The sequence below is a fragment of the Trachymyrmex septentrionalis genome, unplaced genomic scaffold (genome assembly GCF_001594115.1).
Source record: "Trachymyrmex septentrionalis isolate Tsep2-gDNA-1 unplaced genomic scaffold, Tsep1.0 scaffold11, whole genome shotgun sequence".
NCBI lineage: Eukaryota > Metazoa > Arthropoda > Insecta > Hymenoptera > Formicidae > Trachymyrmex > Trachymyrmex septentrionalis.
In genome coordinates, this window is record NW_017304228.1 from 4,212,322 (window position 1) to 4,223,342 (window position 11,021).

Sequence of the window (11,021 nt, forward strand, 5' to 3'; positions counted from 1 at the left end):
AATATAATATTATATATTATTAGTATTTCTATCGAATGATAGAACGGATACAGTTTTCGATTGCGAATGCCAAATGTAATCATGCATGTACGATGTATAATGTAGCTACTACTATTTCTCTGGCGTAGGCATAAATCGTGGATCTTTGCCCTCTCTCTGAGTTAGAGAGTAAGACCGAATGCAGTATTAAAATTTTCCGCATACCTATCTTGCTGGTACGTATATTACGTCGAACTCAGTTTCTTACGGATTGAACGTTCCGGCATTCGCTGGGAAATTGGATATCTACGGATGGGCAAGAAAACAAGGTAATTTACGAGTAACGCGGTTCGCGTCACAATATTTATTTCGTTTTCTGCAAATATTTATCGAATATTTCGACAAATAACTTGAATGACTAGAAAGAAAGTATTACGTTTAATGCGGCCTCGATGGATATCGATATCCAGTATATAGGTTTTTGTTCGTAAACGAGAAAGACATGGTACTCGATGCAGGAACAAAAGAATGCTCTCTCATATCAGGTTTTATATTCAGAATCGTATCGCTTATTGCAAAGTTCTTACATTAAAGTATTTCTTACGACGGAGCACACGCCGCTCGCTTATCCTCTCGAAAAGTTAGAGTGGTCGTTATGGCATTCAATCTTGTCGGTCCTCTTTATACGTGTTCTCTTTTTTTATCGCCGTGAATTAAAGACATAATTGCACTGTGCGACCACTGAATTAAAGCCGTTTGCCATGCGATCGATTTCCCCGGTCTCGCATTATACTGAATGATTAAAAACCTCGCGTACGTGATTATCACAGAATAACCACGTGTTAATTGCATACAATTTAAATGTATTATTTGTTTTACGCGAACAACAGTAAGACAGATATTCAAGATTATCATGTGTAAAATGTATGAAGAATGTTTTTTCTTAATTAGAAAAATCTATTGAGAGATTTCCCTCAAATTTTATCTAATCTATTTCTATATTTTTATAAAATAAACATTTTGTCATACTAAAATATTTTTAGTGCTAAACTGTTCTTTGGAATATTTATTACATATTATTTTTAAATAAGGGAAAAATTCTATTTTTTATCAAAGTGAATCTTGATGCTTGATAATGTTAATTTAAATTTAAATTTGCAAACACATTTTTTAGTTTTATAAATTGCGCGTTGATTCGGTTTGTTGGACTTAAAACGCAATCGTAAATTAAAATATCGCAGATTTTATTAATTATCAATTTAATAATAATAATTATGATACATATAAACATTATCAAGTCAATTAAAATCTGCTTTGATCGAAAATGTGAAGCTTTTTGTTTATTTAATTTAATATTCTTCTCGGTCTAAGTGTCATTTATGATTGTTTATACGCGTTTTTTTCGAAAAATGACAATCTCTTATTTTTTGTTGCCAGTTATTGCGACAAATATCTTCACATGCTTTGGCTGAAGTAATATTATTAAATTGACGATTAATGAAATTTATGTAATGTTATTTTTTTTGTAACTTTAATTTATGATTGCATTTTTTAGTTTGACAAACCGAATTGGCGCACAGTTTATAAACTAAAAAATGCAAATTTGTATATAAGCATCAAGCATCAAATCCATTTTGACTGAATAGGAATCTTTCTCTTATTTGATATATTTTTATCGGTCTAATGGGTTAAGTCTAAACAGAATCGCAAGGTTCATAACTTGTTCTAGTAAGACTTATAAGAACTTTGACCGGAATACTTATAACTTTATGCAATATCTTTACAGACAAGCTTTTTGCTAGCTGTAAGATTTACGAGAAATTGTAGATATTGACAAATGATCGTACGTCTTACGGTACGCATAGAGTTGCAACTCCAATCATTAGTTCTTAGGTTTTACGAGTACAAGTTACGAGCCTTACAATTCTGCTTAGAAGTGACCTATTATACATATAAATTTCATTTATAATTATATGTTTTTTATTATATATGTATGCACACGATTGTGTCTCAACAATCGTTTAAAATAATAGAAAAATATTATTGTATTAAATATATGGAGTCAATAGAAAATTTACACTTATAGATTAAAATTTACGAGAAAGTTACGATTGAATAAAACAGCACGAAAATCAGTGGAGATCCAGCAATTACACTTGTCTAATCGAAGTGATAGTATTGAGAAATGGAGATGTTTACGAGCTGCAACGTGTACGAGGCGTTAATTATTTCCAGCTAGTTGGCCGATGCTATAGTTGATTGACGCGACCACAGACACTGAATTAGAGTTCCTGGCGAGCGTCGACCACCGTGCGGAAATTGAATTTCGATGACAAGCGCGAAATATTAATGGCCGATGCACCGTTACTCTACCGTTACATAATATCCATTCCGGCCTTCGCGCATTGGTAGAAATTGGGCGCAATTGTGGAATAATTGCGTATAATGGTCCTGCGAAAATATTATCGATTCATTGAATCGGTGTGCACATTTGCATGTTAAAGAGCGAGAGGCGTTTGCCGCGAAGAGAATTGCAGGTATCAGTGTTATTAAATTGTTCAAGAAACGAATAGCTAATTATAAGTAACAATGATCTATTGCAAATATCACTCGATTACATTTAAGCATGATATTTTGATATCACTCTTGAAGTATTTACAACGTTTGAATGGAAATTTGAATTGTAAATTATGACTTTTTTCCTGACATCAATTTATTTTTGCGAACAAATAAACAATGTCTGTTTTAACCCAATTTATATTCGCATTGAAAATCTGTATCTATATGAAAGCTTTTAAGTTGTATTTATGATACAAATGAAAAACGGAGTATTCACAGTGGATATACCTTAATTTATTGAATATTGTTATTGTTCACATTTTTGATATCTCTATTTTTTTAATAACAAATATACAACTATATGAAAGAAACAATTTTACTAAAATATCTAAAAATTTAGATAAAGAGAGATTTAGAGAGAGAGAGAGAGAGAGAGAGAGAGAGATAATTACAAATATATTTACATATCTTTCGAATTCGTAATCTCTGTACGTACAATACAATAGGTTTTAAATTTGATTTAACTGGGATTTACGTATAAGAAAGTTACGTGATTAATAACGGTATGCCAATAATTGCAAATTGTCGAAAGAGAGATGCAGAAGCGCCGAATTAGATCTGCAGAAAATTAACTACTCTCAGTTTGAAAGGGCATCCGAGAGTATAGAAGCGCGGCGATCAATTCGCTCGTATATCGTTGTAGCATAATCGCATTTGCATGCTGTACTTTGTACAGAGAGTCCATAAAATCCTCTTTCGAATGTCCGATGAATGGGGCTATTACGGCCGGCTTCGTGAGCTCATTCCTGAAATATGCTTTGCGCCATCAAGATTTTCAAATTTGTCGCTGCAAATCCGCCACCTAAATTCTCGCATTGTCTGTACCTATGAATAGATATGTTTTATTCTGGAGAGTCTTTTCAGTAACGCATAGGATATTTTGATATAAAATTTATTGTTAAAAACGTGCTTTATGTATAACGTCCATTATATATATGGAAATATTCTTTCAAAAATTTTTTACAGCACCTTTTTCACAAAACGTTTATTGTTTCCCTCGAGTTTTAATAGAAATGGCTAGCAACAGTCGGATTGTAATGAATTAACTTTTTGCTGTGAATATATGAGCTAGGATAAATAATAATTAAGAACGGAAATTATTTTACAAAAATTAATACATTTATAAATTGTTGAAATTAATCTGGATAAAAATTTGTTTGGCTTTTATGCAACAATTTTAGTAATCCGTGCACATTTAATTTACACGGTTATTTCGCTATGTTAAGTTCTATCCTGTGGAAAGCACGTTTGCCTTTTAAAAGAGGAAATTTGCAAAGAAAACCTAATAAATTCCTAGTGAGTTCGACAATTCCTTTGATTCTATTTTTTTTCTCTTTAAATTAAAGAGTATAGATAAAGAGTAAGACAAATAGTTTTTGCTTTATTTTCAAACAAATCCATTAGATGTAATAAAATAATTATTACATAATAAAATGTATTACATAAAAAAAAATCATTGTAACTTATTTATATTTACGGTTAACAATGTAGTTTTTGTGCAATAATTTCTGTCCAGAACATTATTGATTATAGCTCATGTATAATATAGAACTACACCTGCAAATAAATGGTTAATACAAAATTCCATTTACGACAACAAAAAGCTCTATGATCATTTTTATCGAAACTGCCTATAGAGGAAATAAATTTTAATTTTCTTTTTGCTTATGTTGCGTTAATCCGTTTGTATACGCAACGGGATTCACAATGCGCCATCGAATGCGAAATAATGCGCACAATGGAACGTTACTAAATCCGAATCCTCTATCGGCGGAATTACAATACAGTGAATGGCAAAAGGTTACAGTGGCTATTTCTCTCGTTGAAAACCGAAGTTGCACAAGGATTGAATTCCACGGGACGGCAGGGAATCTACTTTGCAGTACACAGAGAACGACTAGAGAACTTCGTTTCGTAACTGAGAGTTGGTCTAATTTTGTAGAAAAGATTAGCGAAGAGCTAATAATCAGGTTATCTGCTTTAAAGCTTGCTTTTCCTATGTTTCTGCTCTGGTTATTCGGGTTGCAATGGATGCAGCGATTTATTTCTTGACTGCAACGTTGACCAAGACATTTGTTCCCAAAGAATTTGTCATACAAATATCATTTAAATATTTCAAAACTATTGCATTTCAAAAAATGCAATAGTTATCAAATATTTAAAAACTTGTATGATTGTTTAATTTTTTATCAAGCATGTCAACAATCTTTTCAAAAATAATATAAGATATTTGAACAACAATTTTACCAATGAAACGAATAAACGAAATGACCCATAAACCATGTCAATATTGATAACCTATCTTGCAATTTTTAATTTCAACACATTTATACCATTTTTTCGCCACGACCCATATTTCTTCTACACATCCATCTCGCAACAGTTATTCCTTTGATGTTTTTGTTATAACAATAGATTAATATATTGTCAAAATAATTTTTGTTTTATAATGATTTAATTAAGAATATTTTGCTTTATTTTTATTAAACTTTATTAAAATGTTAGAAATTAACTTCAGTTAAGTTGTTTTGACAGCACATTGTAAGTGATAAATATTGATTCCTTTATCAATAGACGAAAATAATTACAGAAAAATATGGAATATCTAAAGACTCTTTTCTTAGTATAAAAGTAGATACTTGAATTGCCATAGATACAATGTATAATTCATACAATACATTCTTGCAAGAACCCGATAATTGGATATACGAAGATGCGATTGAGAGTCCCATTCACAATACGTCTGGCTTCGATTTTCAATAGTTGGTTTTGACAAGCACTTACCTCTCTATACAATACTTTATAAGTAAAGATACGATAAACAGCATTACTATGACGATCTGATTTTTGTGTTGTATTTTACAAATACTGTTCAAGCTTTTTTAAAGAACTATGCTAGACAATTGACAATTGAAAATGACAAAGAATCTTATTTGTACATAAAAAGAACGATTTTTCTGAACTATCTAAAAAGAATCTTGCACTAATGATTATATGAAATTGGATTTCTCGATGAAATCAATTGGTTTTCTCATACATTGTAGTTTATGACCTGCTAAATAAAATAATATTTTAAAGAGTAAAAAATGAATAATTATCTTGTTTGACTGACCTATAGTTAGCTAAAAGACCTATATTAGCTAAAATCTTATAATAAGATATTCAATAACTTCGGAACAGCTGACCTAAAGTAAATAACGTTATACTTTGAAAAAGTCTTAACAAGAGCTATAAGATATGTAAGAAGAAGTAGAGATGACTATTTAAGATGATCTTGCTCTGATCTTGACACCCAAAGTCAAGGTGATAAATCCAGTGATTAGGTCTTCTTAAACCCTACTGAAATATTTGTTTGTAAAATTTAGAATTTTTGAGATATTTTGCCACCTCTCTTTATAAGAGAGAAACTTTTTATATTCCTCTGTTTATAAAAATTAATGCAATTGATACAGATTTCTCATAAAATTTCGCAAATTATCCATACATAGTAAGTTACGTAACAGTAGTATTGCACAAAAACGCTCGTGGGCTCAATAAAGTTCGTATGGTGACAACTTTATTACGTTGACAATGCAACACTGGTTATTATACATTTAATAGCATTCATACAATAACAATGTCAGTTTGATCCACAGATGAGAGAAAGTTGTTATAACAGTCGGCTATAATTGGCAAGCGGATACGCGCGTATATTAACTGCGCGCGTTGCACCTCGTTATTCCGCGCATTCGTTAAAATATAACTGAGAGCCGATAAAGTACGATCCCTTCAGAAACGAGTCGAAATCATGCTGTCGACGAGATAACGCGCAAAATGCAACCACGGAATTATAATCGGTCGCGCGTTGCGTTTCTCTCTGAACTTTTGGAATAAGATGTTAATAAACGCAAGACTTTGCCTTGGAAAATCGAGTACTGCAAAGAACGAGGAAAAAGAGATCCCCGACAGAAAGTACGACAGCTTTTTCCTCTCTTGCGGCCTAATTATACGAAATCGTAATTTAACCAACCGCGGTGGTACCGAGATTCCATCTAAATTCCGTACCGCGAGTCGTTCTTCATAGATCGAATAAGCTACTAAAGCACGGAGTAAAACGCGAGGATAAACATGATGATATCATAATTTTGCATATCGTGTACTTATAGATTGCTAATATGTATTTCATCCGTGTTTTAATATTATATTAATTAAATAAATTAAATTATATAAACTCAATTTCATTAAGCTGAGCATATTAATACACAAAATCGTGATAATTTTATTTACGTGAATAACGCATAATTGAATTCATTTCATTGTGTCATTTACTTTATTTGTGGAAATGAGAAAATATGTTTTATCCATTTCGAAGCTGGCGCCGACGGTACATATAATTTATAATAAGTAGCTATTCTCGGCTAAATACAAAATGTTTTTCTAGCCGACGTGATTATTAGTCGCGTCTTTAATATTCCAGGACGCTTCCTTCGATTCTATTCGCGTCGAAAGGAGTAATAATAAACGACTTTGGATTGAATGAATGCGATGTCCTATTGTGTGTGTGGTACAACCGCAGGTGCATTATTATTTTCCGAAGAGTACCATTGAATAAATCTCTCAGGCTTGGTTTTATTATCCGGCCCACGCGGCGAACCGTTTAGAAATCGACATCTATATAGGTGGTAACACTAGCTACTCGCGGATCGATAATTTGTCGGGGCACTGATTGGAATTTGTTCATACATCACTTACTCCGGCTCGGAACCGCGTTGATTGTGAGATTTATCGATGCCGCGCGTCTATAACGAATTAAAAAATCAAGTATTATTGACCCGTTACGCCGGGCGTGTTTCGATTTTCGCTTGCGATGCAATCAGCGCTGGGGTAACGAGTTAACTTTTGGATGGCGAATTAAACGTTTTAATTTGCTGGCATCGAGCCGTTTGTTACTCTTGAAACGCGAAATGACAAGCATTGGCACCTGCAACATTTACAGAAGTATCTTTCTGCTTTTTCTCTCTCCCGCTATATTTTTTTTGTTTATATTTATTACACGTAAATTATTAATGGCAAATTCCTTAAAGGATGCTAAAATTTTCTCGCAGTCTCTTTATTTTACTGAAATTTCATATTTAAACAACAAATTTTTGATAACATAATTTGCTTTGCGATTATTTACACTTATATATTTACAGCTTCGAAGTTTAATTGGCTAAATTTTTTAATTACAAACGTTTCAATCTTTAATTATAAAATTAATTAAACATCTGTAGATGCTATTATAATACAATTTTTGTCAGAATAATATTGACATTGAAGTTGTCAAATTCTGACATAAAGGATTACCTTAATAGGAATTTTATGTAGGGCACTGTGACAGAATCACATTGAGGTTAATTAAATGGACACCACAATATGGATAAATTGCGCAGACTAGAAAGAAGGGAAAATGGAATGGCAATATAGAGACACGGTGGTGGAAAATTCCGGAAAAAGATGCAGACGCGCGTAGTGTTATTAACGGCAACGGCTTATGAACGTAAAACGCAAGATGTCTTCTGCTGGTTGTTCTGTCCACCATGTACCTTGCAAGATAGAATTCATCTCGCCGCAAGAAACCCCGAGATTGCGATGGAGATTTTCGTTGTTAATTTAAATTAAGTTCGCTGTTTCTCTTGTGTTCGCTCTGTTATAAATTTGCCATATAAACTCGAAGACCTCGCTCATGAATTTACCAAGAAGGTACAATGTGGAAACGGATAAAATAAAAGCGTGTAATAACGTTCGGACACTGTCGGGACAGTAATTCGGAAACACGATAGACGACGCGTGCGCGCATATGCGGTCTGATTTAATATTATTTTCATTTCGCGAAATGAAACTTTTGACATAACAGACCGTTTTTTTTTCACGCATCTCTGGACATCGCTCGTATTGTTCCCACGTTTCACACGTCGACGAGGACCGCCGCAGCGATTTCTCATGCGGTTAACGTTCGAAACATCCCTTCCTTTCTCCCCCCCTCTCCATTCATTTACATTTTACATGCTGAAAAGTTGAGGCGACGTAGCGCATGCGAGATGGAACTTAAGCCCTAGTACTGGTGCCCTGTTTATATTAAAACACGCGAAAACGTCCGAGCGTGCAACATAGGCGGGATTATGAGACGTGGACGCATTTAAAATTCAATGTGCTTTTACGCTGAAGTTAGATATAATATCACGGGTACTCAGAAAAAACTTGCTTAAAATATCCCCTCGTGATTCTGCGTCGACGCACTTGAAGCTTTTAAAAAATGTCTTTGTGCCAAAATTAAACCTCTAAAGTATTTTATCCACTGAGAATGAAAAACATATATACTTTATGCAAACGCATTTTACATTTTAGATTTCAAACATTACTTTAAAACATTATTTTTTTATTTGACTTCATCGTTTTGAAGAATAAAAGAATTATTTTTATAAAAAAAAAAAGCGTGTTAAATAAAAAATTATCACTCTTTAATACTTTTATTTTTAGTAACAATTTTATTTGACCTTTATTTTATTAATCACTAGTTATTAATAATGATAGAAATATTTCTTTATGTCTATCCTTAATATATTAATATAGAAAATATTTTTATTTTTTCATTGTGTTATTAATACACACGATGCATAAATTGCATGCATTCAAAAACTTCTATGAGTCCAAATCACAACTAAGAAAGAATAGTTTTTAAGAGTTACAAAACAAAAAATGATATTTGGTTTCTGTTTTTTTTTTTACCGCGACATTATTTAATCAGGCAATGATAATTTTCTGGCGAAAAATAATCTTTCTCAGAAAATTTCTGAGAAACTTAATTTTTTTCAATTACTTATGTCATTTGCGAAGTAAGAAAATGATAAATGTATATGCATATGTCTTTGAACAAAGGCATGTAATAGATTTCGAGCATGAGTACATATGAGGATGAAAATGGATAACGTCGTTGACGGTGGATGATCAGGCAGAAGGTGGCAAGAAGTACCATCGATTCAGCGCACAGTGCATCCGTATAATCCAGGCTATCCGCAAGTCGGCTTTTTATTGCTGAGGCGACTAATTTATCTCTCCAAACCCCGCCGGCGTTTCATACATAAATCCTACTGACCGCCTCCGTGCCATCAATTGCGCACCGTTGGTTCGCATGTGCGATGTCTACCTGAAAAGTGATGTATCCAACTCGGATAGCTAGAAATTGATCTTCTTTGTATCGAAGAGTACGATTTATCAAGGATTATTCTCCGGTCCTAACAAATGGATAATCCGCTACGAGCATGATATTAGAATAAAATCATTATTACTCTTTTTACGCGATTGTAATTAGTGTCTACATGTATATTAATGTTGAAAATATAGAAAACTTCTCACTAATTATATGGAAAAAAATTATTTCAGTCAAATTGGCTGAACTATTTATAGCATATGAGGTACTGATCAAAAATCTCTATAGGCATATCATGTAATCATATACATGTTTATTATTAAGATTTCTATTGATTTATATCTCAGGAGCTTATTAAAATAAATTGGAATTGAATAAATTGCTATTTGAATAAATTGGAATCATATAAATAGGAATACCATCCAACACTCTATAATTACAAAATTAATTTGGCAAAATTGATTTTGATTAAAACATGAAGAATGATCATGTGAAACTGAAGATAACTCAAAACTATGATAAAAGCGTTTGTGTATTTTGTAATTTGTTTATTTAATATAATTTTACACATATATAATCTGTGTCGAGAAGGCTCACATTGGTTTATTTTTTAGTAAATGATTTTATATCAGAACATGTGTATAGGAGAGGTGAGATGGTGTATTTGTTTCGATAGCTATTCCGTTAGTATATGTGTTTGACATTATTATATATGGATATGTATGGTTATATCACATATAAATGCCTATACAGTTAAAAAAAAGAATTGCATACAGTAGATGAAGGTATTTTTTAGTTCAATTAAACTCGAAATAGCAACTTCCAAAATCTGTCCATTTCTGATAGTTGTGCTAATGGAGAGTTTCAATTAACATAAACGACAAAATATCACAATTATAGCCAATTTGACTGAAATTATTTTTTCCATATGTAATTAATGCGAGATCTCTTATTCTAATTTTTTATTCAATATTTAAACAACAAAAAAGCTTGCATTTATTTTAAAAGAATTATTATGATTAAATAGAAATTTCGAGCTGCTGAGAGAAAAATTCAACTAATTATAATTTATGTCGGACGTCAACTCGTCAAGCGGCTAATGCGACGAGTCATGCGAAAAATTACGTTAGTTGTACCTGACGAAATTTCATGCGTTTCCACGCACTGTTCAGCATACGCATCCAATTGCAACAACCGGTTAGCCGGCCACACTGTTCAACATCCGTTTCGATTCTGGTCTGTGATGATGACATTG